The sequence below is a fragment of the Erithacus rubecula genome, assembly GCF_903797595.1.
Source record: "Erithacus rubecula genome assembly, chromosome: 9".
In the NCBI taxonomy this organism is placed as follows: Eukaryota; Metazoa; Chordata; class Aves; order Passeriformes; family Muscicapidae; genus Erithacus; species Erithacus rubecula.
In genome coordinates, this window is record NC_136660.1 from 7,463,028 (window position 1) to 7,480,459 (window position 17,432).

At 39.3% G+C, this 17,432-nt stretch overlaps 1 long non-coding RNA gene across 3 annotated transcripts in view; it reads left to right on the forward strand.

Annotated features, from left to right (window-relative positions):
- LOC306805497 overlaps nt 1–17,432 on the forward strand; it is a 216,214-nt gene that overhangs the window by 123,805 nt on the left and 74,977 nt on the right. The window contains exon 1 of one of the 3 annotated variants that reach the window (XR_013775229.1): nt 8,631–8,742. The exons of the other annotated variants lie outside the window; for them this stretch is intronic. This is a non-coding gene — a long non-coding RNA (uncharacterized lncRNA). Of the gene's footprint in view, nt 1–8,630; nt 8,743–17,432 lie in introns of those variants that run through there. 3 annotated transcript variants of the gene reach the window in all.

Below are 17,432 nucleotides of genomic sequence, written 5' to 3' on the forward strand. Positions count from 1 at the left end.
AATGGTGCATATTTCTTGTGGTAAAATGGCATTCTTAATTTCTTCTAGGCAATGTTTTCTCAAAGCCACGTTTCAGGCAAGTAACACTTGCAAACAGATACAGCTGGTAGCATAATTTGCTTGTGTATTATAGTTCCCATTTCTTCATGGAAGTTCTGTTTCTGTGCCCCAAAACACTAATGCTAATGGTTTAAAAATAGATTTTTGGACTGGAATACAACTACTGTTAGGAAAAAGGATTTGTTTTGCCCCTTGAATTCTACAGCAGATATTAGTGATGTTCTGTAACAAGTTCTTCACATAGTGAGTCTCTTAAAGAAATGGGCCTTGTTTTTGAGTTGTGTGGTAGTATCTGCATACTCTGATACCAATCAAAAATAACTGGCCCGCTGTAAGTGTATCCTCTGGGTTTTAGTTTTATTTCCAGATTTGAGGTGGAATAAATAAGGGTCACAGTTCCTCAGCAGTCTGAATTTTTGAGTCTGTGAAAAGTTAACACAGCATGAAGAAAGAAGCTCTGAGAGCTAGAAATGATGTCTTAGTGAACTGTGCCTTGTTCTTCATTTTACCTACAGAATTAGAGTCCTGGAATCCATAATGCTCAAGAAATATTTGAAGAATTTTAGGATCTCATCCTTTATAGTAGAGCTGTGAAGTCTAAATTGCTCTGGATCCAATGGGATTTATCACAGCGATTCTTGGAGAGCATTCTGTCATGCAGATAAAAGCTGGGACACTGTGCTCAGCTGGGAAAGCATCAACACTGTGTCAGCATTTGAGCACAGAGGTGTGACAAACCAATAGGTGAGGCAGCAATCTGTAAGTAAGATTGCTAGAGTGCAGAGTCTCAATTCAGAGGGGAGGGAGCATTTGGAAAAAGAAAGGATCACAATCAGTTTCAACTGAGCAAGCAAAAAGAGACTTCATAAATATTGTATGAAAGAAAATGAAGGGATGTGTGCAGTCTTCTTTAACAGAGGGATGGAATAAACTGATCTCAGGGAATTCAAAAGAGTTATAGTGCTAACAAATCTTGGTCCTTCTTTCCAAGGATAGTGGGAATATTATTTGGACAGCAGGGTTTTGGGCACCAGGACTCCCCATAGGACCAAACCCCATATAGTGCCAGTTGCTCTTTTCCCATAGGCACATCAGCTGAGGACTCATTTTTCAACACACTGGTTCCCAGTCCTGACAAAGCAGGAGCTGTGTCAGTGCAGGAGTGCTAATCTGTCTGACAGCTCTCATGCAGGACAGTTGGCATCTCTGAATTTTGCATCAGCGTGACCTGGAATGAAATACCAAAAATGGGCAAATGTCTGACAGAATGGAATTAATCGAGACTGAGTTTGCAATCTGTTTTCCTTGGAAAAAAATTAGTTTTTACCAGTGCAAATACAAAATAATTATTTTTTCAAAGAAATACATAACTAATGAACTTCCATATGGTAACACTGTAAAAATTTTTCCAGTACAGGGATCAGTGTTAATACCAAAGCAGGTCACTCATCAGACTCACAGAAATTGAGGAGATGCTTTCTTGGTGTCTCCATGCAATTTCAGAAACAGGTTTACCATTTTGTTCTCTTTAAAATGAGAGTTCTCAGGTCCTCACAATAAGATTTGTAGACAACACTTTGTAAGGATGAAAGGAAGTGAAAAAGTAATGAAGCATCTGTACCAAAAATAGTGCAGAAAAGGGTTCAGACTTTTTTCTTTGTCTCACTTATGTGTCTACACTCCCATTTTAAATGCAAAGCAATATGCAATGCAATGCAATTTTTCCATATTTCAGGCTGACATAATTTTTCTAATGTTTAAAATATACTGTTTTTACTGTAGGAAAAAAAAAATCTGAAAAAGAATAAGAATTATATGAGAGAACAATTACCCAAAGAGTCAGAACTAGAGCAGGAGCCAGGACATGCATGTGGTCCTGGATATGTGCCCTAAACATGGAAGTTGGATTGGACTCATGCACCAATGAAAAGAAGAATTCATAGCTAAAAGGACTCAGAAGCAAAATCTGGGGGAGACAAACAGAAAGGCCAAGACTAAACAGAATGAAAAGCCAATCAAACAAATGTAAGCAACCCTAATGAGATTTTAGTGATATACTCAAAGTAAGAAGGAAAAAATACAAGCCTAAGCATGTACTACAAAAGGATGACACACTCTCTCTGTTTTCATTTAAGTCATTCCTATTTATATTGGGTATGTATTTAATGAAAGTGGGATTAATGAGAATATGTAAGTCAAAACAGGTAAGATACATGTAATAGTAAAGAATCCACAGGGGCAGGACCATGAAAGTCACCCCAAGACATTTAAAAATGAGCCAATTGCTAATGAATTCCTAAAGAAATTATGATATTCACTTCTTTAAAGGGACCTGAGTAAATTTGCAGCTGGTCAGCTTTACTGTAATCCCCAGGAGTGTTAGGTACTAAATTATTACCTAGGCAGTTGTTGTGTAGCTTCAGGATAGTGGAGCAGTAAAGTTAAATCCAGCCAAGGTAAATCTGTGAGTGGTTACATTAATTGATTATATTACATTAATTTAATTAATTTACATTAATTTATCCCCCATTCTCCTTTTCCCCCCTTTCATTATGCATCTTGTAGTCTTGTTAAAAAAAAAAAAAAAAAAAAAAGACAGTGATAAATGGTCATTTTGGCCAAGGAGTAAAGTTACCAGAAGGACCCCATGGAAATGTGTTGTGGGAATTATGTCATTCCATGCATTTGTAGCTGGGCAAAAAAATGAGGTTGAGGATTAAACCAAAGAAATTTGCAGTTGAAGAAAAAGGTCAGAGTAGTTCACCATAAGTCTGCTTGGGGAGAGTTGCAGAATGATCATTCAATGCTCAATGTCTAGGTGATAAAATGGCAGATGATATCCACCGCTGATAAGTGTAAAATAATGATATCAGGAAAAATAACTTCAGAGGCATATGACATGATAAGTTTTACCTTAGCTACTCCCATGCAGAAGGACCTTCTTTAAGGTCACTCAGTGTAGTTCACTGCAAATATCATCTGTGTGCTCAGTCACACCAAAAAGGCAAATAGACTCATAAAAAATATTAGGGGAAAATAGAAAACATCTTTATGCCATCTATAAATCTAGGCTTTCCCTGCACAATGAACTCAACAGGCAGCTCTGGTCACTCTGGAAAATGGCAGAGGGAAAGCAAATACTGAGAAGGGCAACAGAGATGCTGAGAGGTAGGAAATTCTTTGTTTGTGCAGATCTGGTGAGGACACAGTGAGGATTTGTAAAAGGAGTACAGCTGGGACATAGAGACACAGAAGGGGCACAGGACACCTCACTAATTCTCATGGCAGTCAGTGGTGCTGAGCACTGTTGCACACAGTTATAGCTCCCCTTTCCTTCAGCTGGAATTGAGTATGGATATAGTCTCTGTGAAAGTACATCCCCTGCTCCATGAAATTTCACTTATTTAAGCATAAGTATATTTTGGTAGGGTTTTAAAGAAATATCTGTTATAGTACTATTGAATGTATTTGCAAAAAGTGCTCTCTGCCTCATGGGAAATTAGATGTTTTTAATAATGCTCTGAGTGCTCCTCAGGCATGGCTCACATGACTCTCAATGTTTTGGTCAGTGTTATGATTCTGCAGTATGAGCACATCAGTCCTTGAAAGAAGACTGAGTCCAGGAAGAGGAAAGATTGACTAATTAGTGAGGTCTATTCTCTAACATGTCTTTTTATCTTTACCATTGAGTTCTGTGTTGTTTTGGGTTTTTTTCCTAATGTGATTTTTTTTTCTTTTTTTCTTGTTTTTTTTTTTTTTTAACAATAAAGCTGTAATGTCATAGCTTTGGTTTTAGGGACCATAGTGATTAGAATTAGAATACGACTTAGTATAAGTGCAGAGAAAATTGTTTCTCATGGGGGAAATAATAAACTGAATTAGTATAGTGGTTCTAATTATCTAAATATATTTTACAAGGGTTAAGGGTGATTGTTCTGCACTTCTTGTGGTTCACAGATAAGTCTGCTGTAATGATGCTGCTAATAAAGTATTTTATGTGAGGGGCACAGCCCTGACATGCTAAACCTTCTGCCTTCCCTGCTGATTCCCCAGCTTTCCTCACTGAATGTAGCCTGAGAGCTGCAAATCTCACAGAGCTGTGCATGAGCCTGTGCCAGTGCCTATTATACCACGCTGCAAAGGTGGCAGGCTTCACCATTATTGCAGAAAAGGCACTGAAGGCTTCAATCTTCTCTGTCTCATGTTCCCCTGAAACAAAGTTTGTGCTAAAATTCAGTGAACTTAATTTAGACAGAACAACTACATGCCCCATGCTTCAGCCTTTGAATAAGGATAAGGAATTGTGTAGATTTGTCAAGTTAAACAGCAAGACATGAGAGTAATTTTTATATGTCAGTGCTTGGACTAAAGGTTTTGGCAGAATCATTTGTCAGAGACTTACTTTTCTTTTATCAGTAAGATCTGCATGCATCCACTGAAATCTCAATAATTGCAAGATTCACTGATAATTTGAGTTTACAGCATCCAGTGGCAGAGTTGGGCAGTGAGTGCCCTGGGATTGAGCCATCTCTAAGGCAGGCAGTGCAATAGAGAGGTGCTGGAATTAATCCTGAGAGGTTGTCCTTGTGCCTCACATGTGTCACAGGGGCCTCGTGTCACTGGAGACCTGGATGACAGATCTTAGAACAGGCATAACCCAATTCACAAAAGGCTATGTCCAGTGATGAAAAGTTTGTCAGAAAAAAATTGGGCTTTGTCCCAGGCACAGCTTTTAGTCAGCTTAATCAGCAATATGTGATTCTGTGGCACTTCATTTGTTTTAAACCCAAATTAACCTCTGTTACAGAATCTCTGCTTAGTTTTCATAAATTAACAACAGGATATGACTTTTTGGAGCTGAGGTTATGTTAAAAAAAGTGCACATGTGCAGAAAATAATAGCCAGCTAAATGGAAAGCTTGTTAATGCTTCTCTTGCAGTTATGTTCCTAATTACTTATTTTAAAGACAAAGTGAAGCTACATGTTTTCTATTACCTTTGGTTGAAGCAGCTGTATATTGCTGCCTATTTTAATATTTTTTTTTCTCCTTTCCCTACTGCTTCTTCACCTCCAAATGATCCACCCCACCTAAGCAAGCACTGAAAACGTGGTGCAGGACAGCATTGTCCCCTTTCTGCAGTGACTGGGTGAAGTCAAAGCCAGGATCTTGCAGAACTGGGAATATTTCTTTAGTGCAGTTCCTTCCCAAGGCTGGTGTGCTGTTTGCTCTAAGCCATCTGGCAAAGGAAGTTCTGCAGTTCACAGGGAGCTCCAAAACCTATGGCTGTGACCTGCACAGGAGTGGGCTGAGGGCATGGCTCAGCTGAGACACTGTAGGGAATAGTGTTGTGTTCTTCTGTCACCTGTCTCTGTGACACAGTGTGGTGGCTCCTTGCTGTAAGTCATTCCAAGTGCTGACTTCAATTTTGAGATTATTTTTCCTGTTATGACCAATTATTGTCACCTCCTGCATACAGAGCTGTTCCTGCCCCTCCCAGCAGTAAGTTCAGTAAACAGGCTGCTCTTAGAATTGGTCCATCTGTTATTTATCCCATGGATGTCAAAAGAAAGAGTCTGGATATATAAATGGACAAGTACAAGTCTCATACAGAGGCTGTTTGGAGTAAACTGAGGTAGATTCTGGCAATACATGTTAAAGAGTTTTCCCTATGACCTTGTGAAGCATGTAGGACAAAATGCATTTGGAAGTTAGAAACAGACTAGGAGAGAACAGAATATAAATAGATTTATGGCAGTGTCAGTGAGTGAAGATGGAAGACAAAGTGCTGTTACAATTGCTGTTCTCAAAATGAAAGCTGTAAGGCAGAGTGAGTCCTGTGCTGGCCACCTCAGCACAGTAAAGCTGCCAGGACACAGTTCCTGGCAGCACCAGCTAGTAATCTGAAACCCAGAAGCATTGGAAAAGATAATTTACCCATCCTTGTGTGTACTTCAGAGCTGGTTAAGCATGCAGGTGCCTAAATTAATCCATATGTTGATATTAAGACTTAATGAATCCAACTGTTTCTATTTAATCTGTTATAATGGAGGTTTCTTAATATGCTCGTACTTCAACTGGTTTCCAGTTCTGTCTCAAGAATCTTTGGCTTCACAGCAAAACACAAACTAGTTTACAGCACAGCAGTCACTCCTGAACTATGCCTTGAAGTCACATTGTGAGCATGTGGAACTCCATCAGCTCAGCAATTCCAAGGAAGGATTGTAGTGGTATCAGACAGGATCATTGCCAGTGAGTAACAGTCTTAGTGCAAAAAGCCCCAAACCTTTGGTTTCATTTTGTTATGAAACCTTTGAAGACTGAGCTCTATGTCTGTCTGTCTTCTATGGTCATTTCAGTAAGGGGAAAAAATCCTGAGTCTGCTGTGGACCACTGGAATTTACCAGCATATGCATTTTAGGTAAATATTTGAGAAGCAGCTCTTCAGCCTGTGTGAAATGTCAGAGTATTAAAGGCAGCTTCCCTTATCTGCATGTCTCTCAAGACTCTGTTCAATCTCTAGCTGTGAGAGAAATTTAAAAAAGAAAAAAGTTGGGAGGAAGGGAAATGTGCTCAGGCTGTGATTGCTTCCCACCTTTATGAGGAACTTGTATGTGCCACTAGTGATGAAGTAGCAAATGCATTTGGATTTTACTGTGCATTATGCTCCCTTTGCACTGAAGTACATAACAGGAGTGGTAGAGAGCCAGGATGTTGCTACTGTTCATGCAATGTTTTTGAACTCTGCTCTTAGCAGGAGCCATAGAACACTCTTATTTCCCACTTGATAAGACTGTTCAGTGGGATCATGCAGAAGTTCACAGGCCCAGCTCTGGAAACTCAGGAGAGAGATGCTCAGGAACAGCAGAGGGTGCAGGGTAAGGGGAGATCTTTTCACAGGAGGCAGATTTTAGTCAGAACACTCTAGGGAAAGGTAGCAATGAGTGAATGTTTGTCCATTTGAAGGAGAAATGAGAGGAAGGATGGAGACAAGGCACTTGTGCAATTGCCCTTTTCACTAAGATTTCTTTAATGATTCAAGTCTCATCTTTGTTGTACTGACAGAATGGGATTAAAAGGAAGGTGTGTGGAGAGAGAGGAGGAAGGCATACAGAGAAGATTTTAAGCAGGCTGGCTTCAAGGTTTGGAACAGCAAGCAGCTCTAATACACATAAGAAAGCATTAAGCCTTTAATTTATAACATTAATAGGTTGCATTTTTTCTGCTGAGTTTTGCTCCTGAAATCAGAAGTTGCACCTGAGTCATTTCATAGCGTGTCAGTGATAGCAAATAATGCAATGTGAGTCTTGATGTCATGTGTGTTATTGAAGGCTTCAGAGCAGCGTGAAAAATTAAACACAAAACCACATCCAAAGGTCATTCAGTCACACCAAAGCTCCCCTGTAGTAAGCAAATGGCACAGCTGGTGAAGAGATGATGCAAGGCTGTGCCAGTTTGTACTTTCCCTGAACAGTGGGGCTGTGCAGGGTAGGCAGGAGCTCGTGAATCTGCATTCAATGTCCCCTGCTCAGAGCCCTGGAGGGAAATTGAATGGTAGCAATCCACTCTGAGCAGCAGCTGAGGGAATAAGGCTGCAGCTGGATCCCTGCCAGCAGCTGCTGGGTGTGATTGGGATCATTTTACGAGATTTTCATGGTGTTGGTACGACTGAACCAGCGAGTGCTGAGATCTGTAGGATTTGTTACCCATTACTCACTGAAGGAGAGCTGCAATCAAAACAAGCCAGGTGCTCCTGAAGAAATGTGGGACTCCACTCACAGAGCTGAAGAGAGATAAAAACCACGAGAGCCCCACACTCCTCAGTGGGATGCCAAATCTGAAAGTGTAAGATTAGATCATTAGATTCAGGATGGTTTATGATCTAATAAAAGCACTAATGTGCTTTGGTGCAGCAGAAGCAAAAGGCATGGGACAGACCCTACATCTCGTGTGGAGCAGCACATAAAGATGGGTGAACTGCACAGTGCAGCAGATGAGAGGCTCACAGAGGCAGTCAGGAGCTGTGGACTTTGCAAAGTGCAGCTGAAAGGGCCATGTAGATTTCCCTGCATGGAAGAGAGGAGATACAGTGTGCTTGGCTAGTTAGTGACTGAATATTCAATGTATTTTTGCTCCTAATCATTCATTTACTTTGTGTCAATGTCAGCTCTCAGCGCTGCTGTAAAAATATTTTTAACTGGAGAGCTGATCACCAGTGAGGTGGTGTCTGTGTTTCTGATATTATAAACTGCTAGTATTAATAATCTTTGGCTGTTTTAATATCCTTTATATCATAACATAGGCTGGGGAGGGGCATTGTTCTGTAACAGAATAATCCCAGTAAACAATTTTAAGTACTTTAAAAGTATTAATTTAATTCCTTTTTTTGATGGACATTGAGATACCATTAAATGAACATAATTAAATAGTTATTTCCAGGCCCAAATTCAGGTCTGTTTGACAGTGAATTAAAATGAATGTGGTTGTCTTGGTCCAGTTTTCTTTTTAACTATCCAAGGACTGTCTCTTTCTGGCTATATATTGCAAGGGAAGTATACAGAGGATATTCAGAGTAGAAGATGCATTGTAAGGGCACTAGAACAATGTTTCCCTCTCCTCTACTGACTGCAATAATGTGAAGTGCTGAGAGACTGCTGAAGTTGAACTGGAGTCAAAGGAAGTAAGTATGCTTGGATGGTTAACATGCTTGGTGTGTTCACTAATGACAGATAAGCCAATCAAGAATGAAAAATCCTTCTCTGTATTATTTCCCTCTAGGAAAGAAAAGGGAGTTAAAGTGCTAAGTTTATATGGAGAGGTTACAAGTAGAAACTGCTGGAAATTAATTACAAAGGATTTTATTTTACTCTAAACTTTTTTCTTATTAGTGTCTAAAAATTCTATGAATACAAAGGGTTTTTTTGTTTTCAAAACATTTCTGCAAAATGTTTTGACAACATTTTTCGTCCTTACTTGCTGTACAGCTTACAAAAATCTTAAAGCTTTCTTTTTATCATCAGTGTGAAGGCTGATTTTTTTTTTTTCCTAGGAGGTAAGAGGAGAACATCTTCCATGAAAGGCACAGTCTGTCTGCTATAAGGCAGAGAAATAAAATATCTGCAAGCTATCTCAGTTGCCAATAATCCTTCAGAAAGACAGGACTCATATTCTAAGGCCAAGGGTTAACATTTGGAGAAAGTTCAGTATAGTAAAGCTATAACATCTGATTGGAATTACTGCATGGACAATTCAGTAGCAGAATTTTCCATCACAGAGTCAATGCATTTGTTTTTTGTACTGTGCCTAGAACATTTGTGTTGCATCTTTGTAAGTGAGCTGGGTCTTCAGTCTCCTATGGAAGTTATGGTATTTACCTCCTTACAGGGAGATTCCTAAAATCTTATTAACTAGGCTATGTAAACTTTTTCTTTCAGTGCAGATCAATCCCACACAAGGGAAGATGACCAAGTCTTCTGTCCAGTGTGCTCTGTGATTGAATAAATGAGATGTGGTTCAGGGAATCATGAGCTTTAACTTGATTTTACTTCTGTGATATGGCAAGCAACTTGGCAAGTCTGTTGATTTGAGGCTTTTTACCCCACTAGAAAAGTAGGATTGATGCTCCTGTTGTTGTCTGCATCCTAGGGAAATATCTCAGTTTTTAGATGGGTATCTGTGGAAGGTTTGGACCACAGGCACATATTTTTAGGACTCATCCCTGAAGTCAGCTTGATGTATTTGGGCCAGTTATATGCAGGCAGAATTTCCTTTGAGGACTATTTTATGTATAATTTTTCCCTTTGCATAATGCTAGTTTAATTTATGGTGATTGCCTCTATCCTTGCCCACTTTGCTAGTATTTTTCCAGCAGACAAGCACCAGAACAGGACCCTGAAACCATGGCCTAGCTTTAAGAGCTGGTGTTTGGCTCTACTCACTGTTCAAAACAGCATGTCAAGTCAAAGTCAGAGGGAGAGTCTTCTGGATTAGAACACGGGGGGAGCTCTGAGGTCTGGCAGGGAGAATGTCTGATGGGTACAGTGTGATCCTGGTGTCTTTCTGATGGTGTGATGTTATCCTGCCTGACATTATCCCATTAGGTGCATGATGTGAAATGGCATCGTGTTGCATGTGATAAAACCACGCTGCATTAAAAGCTAGAACAGTAATGACAAAGCCAAACAGGCTAACAATAACTTCCTTGAAAGCCAACAAATAAAATAACAGTTTTCTAATCTAACTATGGATCTTCCCATTCAGCTGAAGTTAATATAATTTCATGCAGGCTTAGCTTTTTACCATTACATGTACCTTCACACCCACACACAGTTTATTTCTGGTTCTGCCTATGAATTCTTAATGTTTAAGGTTTAATAGGAAATGCACTGGCTGAGTCAATTAGTGCTGCAGCTACTACTACTTGTTTTAGCCCAACTGTAGCTGTTATAAAAGAAAATGTTCTAACCTTCACAGCTGTCTCCTGTATCCGTCATGAATAAAACAGGACTGCAAGTTCATCTGGTTTGCTAACCTTCCTGTGTCTTAGCAAAACACACTTGAGTTTGATATTGCTTCTCAAAAAAATCAGAATTATTTTGCTATCCAGCCCTTCTCCAGGCTCTTGCAGCCATCAGCATGTCCAGAATCTGCCTTGGTCCATCATGAAGAGAGAGGTTCTGAGTTGGGCTTTAAGAATGAACTCCTTAGGAACTGATCCTTTATCCATTAATGGCCCAAGCAGAATGCTCCTTTTCTTTTTTTTCGGGTTTTTTTTTTTTTTTTTTTTTTTTTTTACAGTGTGTATGTCTTACTGAATTGTTTCTCAGTTTATCATTTGCAGGTGTCATGTAATTAAAGTTTAGTCTAGCCTAAGGATTTTTTAATGGTACTTTTCCCATTCAAACCATCTCAGGGTACTTTGTTGGATTGGAGAATGATTATATAGGCAATTAACTGGGTCATTATGCTCTCAGCAATAGTTCACACACAGCTTTTTACATTACGACCTGAATTTTATAGATGAAACTAATGTTAGTCTAGACATCAGGGTCATTCACTCCTCTCTTCAAAGAAGCCCTGTGGGACATTTAAACTTCTACTTCGAGGCCAACAGAGGGTCTGGCTTTATGAATCTATTAACAGAGAACAGCAGCTGGACTTGCCTAGACACTAAATGCTGCAGTGTCAACAGCTGGTTATAAAAACCTGTCCTGATCCCCTCTAAAGCCCATGATCTGCTCCCCCAAAAGGAAGAAAGTCAATCAGTGAGCAGGATTGCAATGATTGTGTCTCTGTAATTGCTTGGAATTGAGCTGTTGGCTCTCTTGGATAGTGTTATAGCTCCAGATGTCCTGAAAGTCCTTTGCTGTTCTTTGATGATGAGTATTCATCTGTGATACTGTGATTTTTAGGCCCAGAATTTTGGCTAATAAATTATGCCCATCAGTCACACATGGTAGATAATGAAGCATTCCCATAAAAAGCCTTCTATGAGAGGTTCTCTCAGTGAAAGACTGTCTTAAATTATATGTGAGGAGCTTGTTTGTGTGACTGACTTTCTGTTTCAAGAATGGCATAACCATGAAAGGTCCTTTTGAATCTTGAAGTCCAGAGTAAGGACTCCAGTGTGCCAGATCCTGCTTGCTCTGAGAGCAGGATGCTGATGTCCTGATTGACAGATCATGAAACTTACTGTGAGAACAGAACTGCTCTGTGCCCACGTGAGCTTAAGGCATTTTATTTGGGGTAAGGTACAGGCTAATGAGGTCTGCACACTTGGGTGACCCTCACTGAGGGTAGGGAACACCATCAGTAGGATATCAGTCCCAGTCACAATTACTAAAACTCTTCCAGCTGTTAGAGATGTCCTTTGCTCCTCTTCCCCATGACAGTGAATGAAGAACCAGGAGAGGGACAAAATAAATATTTTCTGAAGAGAGGGACACACTTGGAAGGAATGTAGGTTTCTGCTTATTGGTGAGGATGAGAAAAGAAATTAATTGTGAAATTTGTTTCAAGAGCAAACAGCTCTAGAGAAGGAAAAAAGTCAAAACCAAAAGGAGTGGGTGTCTGTCTGAGAACGGGTAGGCTCCAGTTTCCTGGAAGCAAATAGAGATGAAGAGAGAACAGACTTCAGTGGAGAATTTCCTTCATTGTTTTAGGGAAGAGATGTAAAAGTCATTGTAGCTGTGCAAGTTAGAAGGGAATTTACAGCTGTTGTAAACACCCACTGGGCCTAGCTAAGATGATTTTCCACTGCATGTCTATAAACTGTGTGAAGATTTGATAGTATTTCTGGCTGTGGCTTTGCAGCAGCAGGAGCCACAGGACAAAATATATCTGCTGGGATTTGTAACTTGTCGAAAAAACCATTGATTTCCTTGCAGTTCATATACAATTTCATGGTGTTTGTTCATACTTTGTGCTTTGTGGCACTTCCTCTGTTTTGTGCCTTTTATGCCCTCAGATGCTCAGATGTCCATAGGGATTTTTTTTTTTTTTTTTTTTTTTTTTTTTTTTTTTTTTTTTGTATTCCCATGTAAATGAACCACTTCTTCAAAACATAGCTCATTGACACAATCCCTTCCAAGCAGTCCAAACTGGGTTTGTCAATTGGAAGGTGATTGTTTGATGGTCTCTGTGATCTGGCTATAAATTGGAAGTGCCTGATGAAAATCAGTATAGTTTGGAAGAGCTGGCATGTAAGAAGTGCTTTCATAAGAGAGGATTTTTTGACAGCAGCATTAGGCTGTGAGATTTCTCTGAATTTGTGGATCTGGTGCTTGTCTGAGAATTACCTGTGTGGCAGCCCTTGGTAAAGCTGTGTGTGTCACCAGGTGCACTAACACATGAATGGATCATTATTTAAACTTAACAAGCCCTCAAAAGGGGAAAAAACAACCCACAACCCTCTGGCTTGCAGTTGATATTCTCACAGATGAAAGTGGATTTGTTTTCAAATACTGTCTGAAGACAGGATGCAGCTATCATTGTCCAGCTAGCACCAGCTCATTTTAGTGTGGATTTTTTTTTTTTTTTGATAATTTTTTCAGGCATTTTCTTATGTTAAAATATTCTGTCTGGGACTTCTCTTGCCTCATGATTTTTGAAGCAATGTTATGCCCATGCTTGTTTTTAATAGGCATTTGGCACCTGACAGCACATGTTTTCTTATATATTATCTTCCATTCTGTATGCACTACAGTTTGTTTATTTTGTTGCTATTTATAGGAGGGTCTCCCACAAGGCTGTGGGCACTGGTAATGATTTTTAGAGAACAAAAATATCCTTGGAGAAATATCATAAATGAGAAATAACACAGATGATAAACAAATGCAACAAGAGAGTATATATTATAAACTGGCTTTTCATGCCCACATCGCTAAGGGGAATCTGCCAGTCCACAGCTAAACTATTATGGGTCTGTCTCAAGGAATATATGATTTATCCTCCAAATATGATTATTTCCCCTGCCAAAAGAAAATGCCAGTAGATCTACATTTCTTAGGAAATCTAAGTATTTTAATACAGAAAACATGGAAATCTCTGTAATTTACATGCAACCATCATTGTTTTAAGTGCTTTCCATAAAGGACGTCACAATCTATGATGCCTTAAAATATAATAGAGGAGGGATTTATATGTTTTCTGGGAAGAGATGAAGCCAGTCATAAAGACTCCTTTCTAAAATGTTATAGATATTGTATATAAGGAATGGTTATAATCATTGATCAAAAATATTACATTAAAATGCTGTTATGATTCCAGCATAACAATAACAGTTCTGTGCATAGCCTGTCCTAAAGCACTGGCAGTATTTGAATTCAAGACCATTTGCTCACCTGGCCCCAGATGACAGAAGTCAGCCCTCCTGTTGCACTGGCAGTGTGCTGAAAGCTTTAGCAAAGCAAATGCTCCTTTCATTGAGGCTCAGCTTTCAAAACTTTTGTCATGTACCTGCCCATAAAGAGAACAAGCAGGCAAAGTGCTTCAAGGAGCTCTTGCTCCTTCCTGACTTTCTCCTGTGGCTGGTTCATAGGGACCCCATAGCCAGAAGTGCTGGGGAATGCTTTTATACTCAGAACCAGATCTTTATTTTTTGTGCTGCCTTCTTAGAACACAGGCATCCCCCATGTAGCTCTTAAATTCTTAATCTGCAGAGCCTGTATTTGTGTGAACAGACAATGTGTTTGTGGTGCAAATGAAGGAGGGCTGAACAGACATCTGCTTGACTTTTAATAATTGCTTGCATTTCCAAATATGTTGGTTCTAAAATATCCAATCTGTACCCAAATCTCAAACTAGGCATTCAGAAACCTAATTATGGAGTAAAGCAAAATATTTGGATTAGGAACAGATGCCTCATGCTAGGCACCTAATTTTGAGTGTGCTCCTTTTCTTGCTTTAAGAGGGCAACTGAGCTGTGTGAGTCACTGTAGTCTTCAGGTGTTGGGGCATTATCTCTGCACACAGCCTTCTTTCCTTCCAAGCCAAACAAAATGCTAATGGCAACTAGCTACTAACAATGGGCCAATCTATTTAAGGTAAGTCTCTTCCATCATAAAACTCTAGGCCTACAGTTCTTCTGTGTTAAAGATAGCTCAAGAACATAGGATGAAATATTTCATCTGGAATAAGTGGAACTTTGTCCAAATGAATTCATGAGTGTGATATATAACAGCTTCCTCAGCTCTTCAGCACTTTTCTGTCCTGTCCTGTCAGTATTCAGATAGAGACACAAAACTATTTTAGCTGCAGGTTGCATCTCCATTCATCTGTACGCATTAGACAGTTGTTTTTTCAAGTTATCACTGTGAATTTGCCCAGGCTTTTATGTAAGCATGAAAATGTGGACTGGTGCTTGTAAACAGTTTCAATACTTTACTTGTAAAGCATGAGCAATAATCTGTCTCTTCCCTAGATAAGGAAGTGGGGTTTTTTAATTCCAAACATGGGAGCCAGCATGAAGCAAACCACAACTTTTGTAATTAGGTCAAATTTTTCAGTTTCATTGGTACTGACTGAGATAAAATGCCATGATATTGGTGGAAACTCTTTTTGTATAAGATACACATAGTTTTGATTTCAAGTATCTGTTAGAAAACTGATCAAAGCTTAGTAGGAATTGTGATTGGGCATGAATCTGTGGATATAGATATATGTATTGGGCAGACTATCAAATGCAGTTAATGATCACCTCCAGCAAATTCCTAATACAGAGGAACACCTAACAGAGGGTAAACGATCAGCAGTCCCCCACTACCAAACATATTTATGTTGTTACTGACTTTAATCATGTGCATTCCAATAATAAATATTTTTAATTTTTTCCACCTGAAAAACAGTTTTAACTGCAAAAGAAAGAGGATTTTCCTGACCATGGACTGGTGGTCAGTCCAGAACCCACTTTACAGTATTGAATGCACTCACCTTTTTAATAAACAGAGTAGTAACAGCCCAAAATCTGCAGCTTTTCTAGAACTGGGAATGGGATTAAATCCTGTTAATTAAAACAGAAATCTGAGATAACTGACAATTTAGAAGTTATTTGTATGCTTTTTATGCTGTTTGCAATGTATGCTCTCAATAATAACAGTCAATAGAGAGGAGCAAATATTGTGCTGATAAAAACTGATGAAGCTCTGTTGAAGTCAGACCAAGTCTGTCCATTTGCAGGAGTTTTTCACTTTTTTTGGACTCACTAAAGGAGATTTTTTCCATTTTGTGTGTGTAATCAGAATGTTGGAAAACTCCTAAAGAAGATGAACAACTGATTTGATTCAAAACAGTAAAGAATGAGGGGTGATTTGTTAAAAAACAAATGTTTGCTCTGGTCTGTAAAGCAAGGAGGACTCCAAATATTCCTGGATTTTCTGTCTCTCCCAATCCTGTTAGAAAATTCTGGTGCATTTTTATGGCATTTTTATGTTGCCAATGCTGCAGAGTCTAGTGATGAATAGTCCCTGTCATTTTACCTTGCAGTTTTTTCAGCAATATTTAGCTAAGTCTTGTAGAAATAACTTCAAAGGATTATTTGGGGTTCAAGGTGACATTCTGCTTTGATGGTGTCTTTTTCCTGCTTGGAGTTAGTCTAACTGGTTGGGAGTGTTAGAAGCAAGGTGTAAAAGCTAATTCACCCTGCCTCTTGCTCATCAGAGGGAGCACTGACTTCCTGGAGTTTTCTCTTTCCCTTTTTTCCTGGATTCACCACTTTGAGTGAACTTCAAACATTTGATTTCACATCTCCATCACAGCAGAGCTGAGGCACTTTGCCTTGCTGTGTGCTTGAATATCATGTGGGAAGGGGGTAACACCTCTGCATGTTCATGGTGTTTGTGCTGCACACAGGTCACGTTCTGGAGAACCATGGCTGGATGTGGCTGTTTCTAAGGAGTTTTTCCACATTACTCCTCAGTTTCTTTATCTTCTCTCTCCCTTCTCTAGAGGCTCCTTTTCAAGCATTTGCAGAGAGCCTGAATGGCAGCAGTGGCTTATTAGACCCTGCTTATTCTGCATCAGAGGCTTCAAATTTGGCTGTGGGCTCGAGCCAAATTGGCACAGAGTTCATATTCTCTTTCAAAATCTGCTAGGTGTCTTGCTGGAAACACAATTTTATTGGTAGTAAAACGTATTCTCCCAGCATCCAGGGCTTATTCTCTGTATTGATTTTTCTTCCCCCAAATTTGGAAGTCTTCTAATCAAAAGAAGAACAAGATTCTACTTTTGTGCTTATTGCTTCTACTATCCTTCTGTTGCCACATATAATATCTTCTCTCATAATAAAATTAACTTTAATAGTACAGTTCAATTTATAAAGATACTTTGCAGCAAGCTAGGTGTCTGTTATCACAGAGAAAAATAAAATGAAAATGAAGGAAACTCTCTCCAGTTCAACTGGGATTTATCTATCAGCAACATTGTTTGTTTAGTGGTGGATCTTTGACTAATTGAAATCTGTCACAATGCAGAGCTTTCTTTAGCCTGGGCTATGTTAGAGAGCCCAGGAAGCCTGAGGCAGAGTCAAATGTAAACACAATAGATGGAAAATTTTGAGGGCTAACAGAAACCCTTGCTTCTTTACCCAAAATGCTCAGACAATTTTATTCTCTTCTTGATAAGCATTGTGGTTATTTTTGTAGAATTGAAGTTGTTTCTGTGTAGGGAGAGAAAAGGGTTGGTGGAGCAAATCATCTTCCCTTGCAAATCCTCTGTGGTGACTGCATGCAAACCTCTCTTCCTAATGCTTTCTGGGAAATTCCTGGTGTTTTCTAAGTGATTTTTAAAGCTCTTGCTTTGAGTTCTTTCACACTGAGTGAGAGAACCTGGTCCCTAGAGAAAAGCATGTTCTCCTTCCTGCTGCTGGTACTTGGGATCT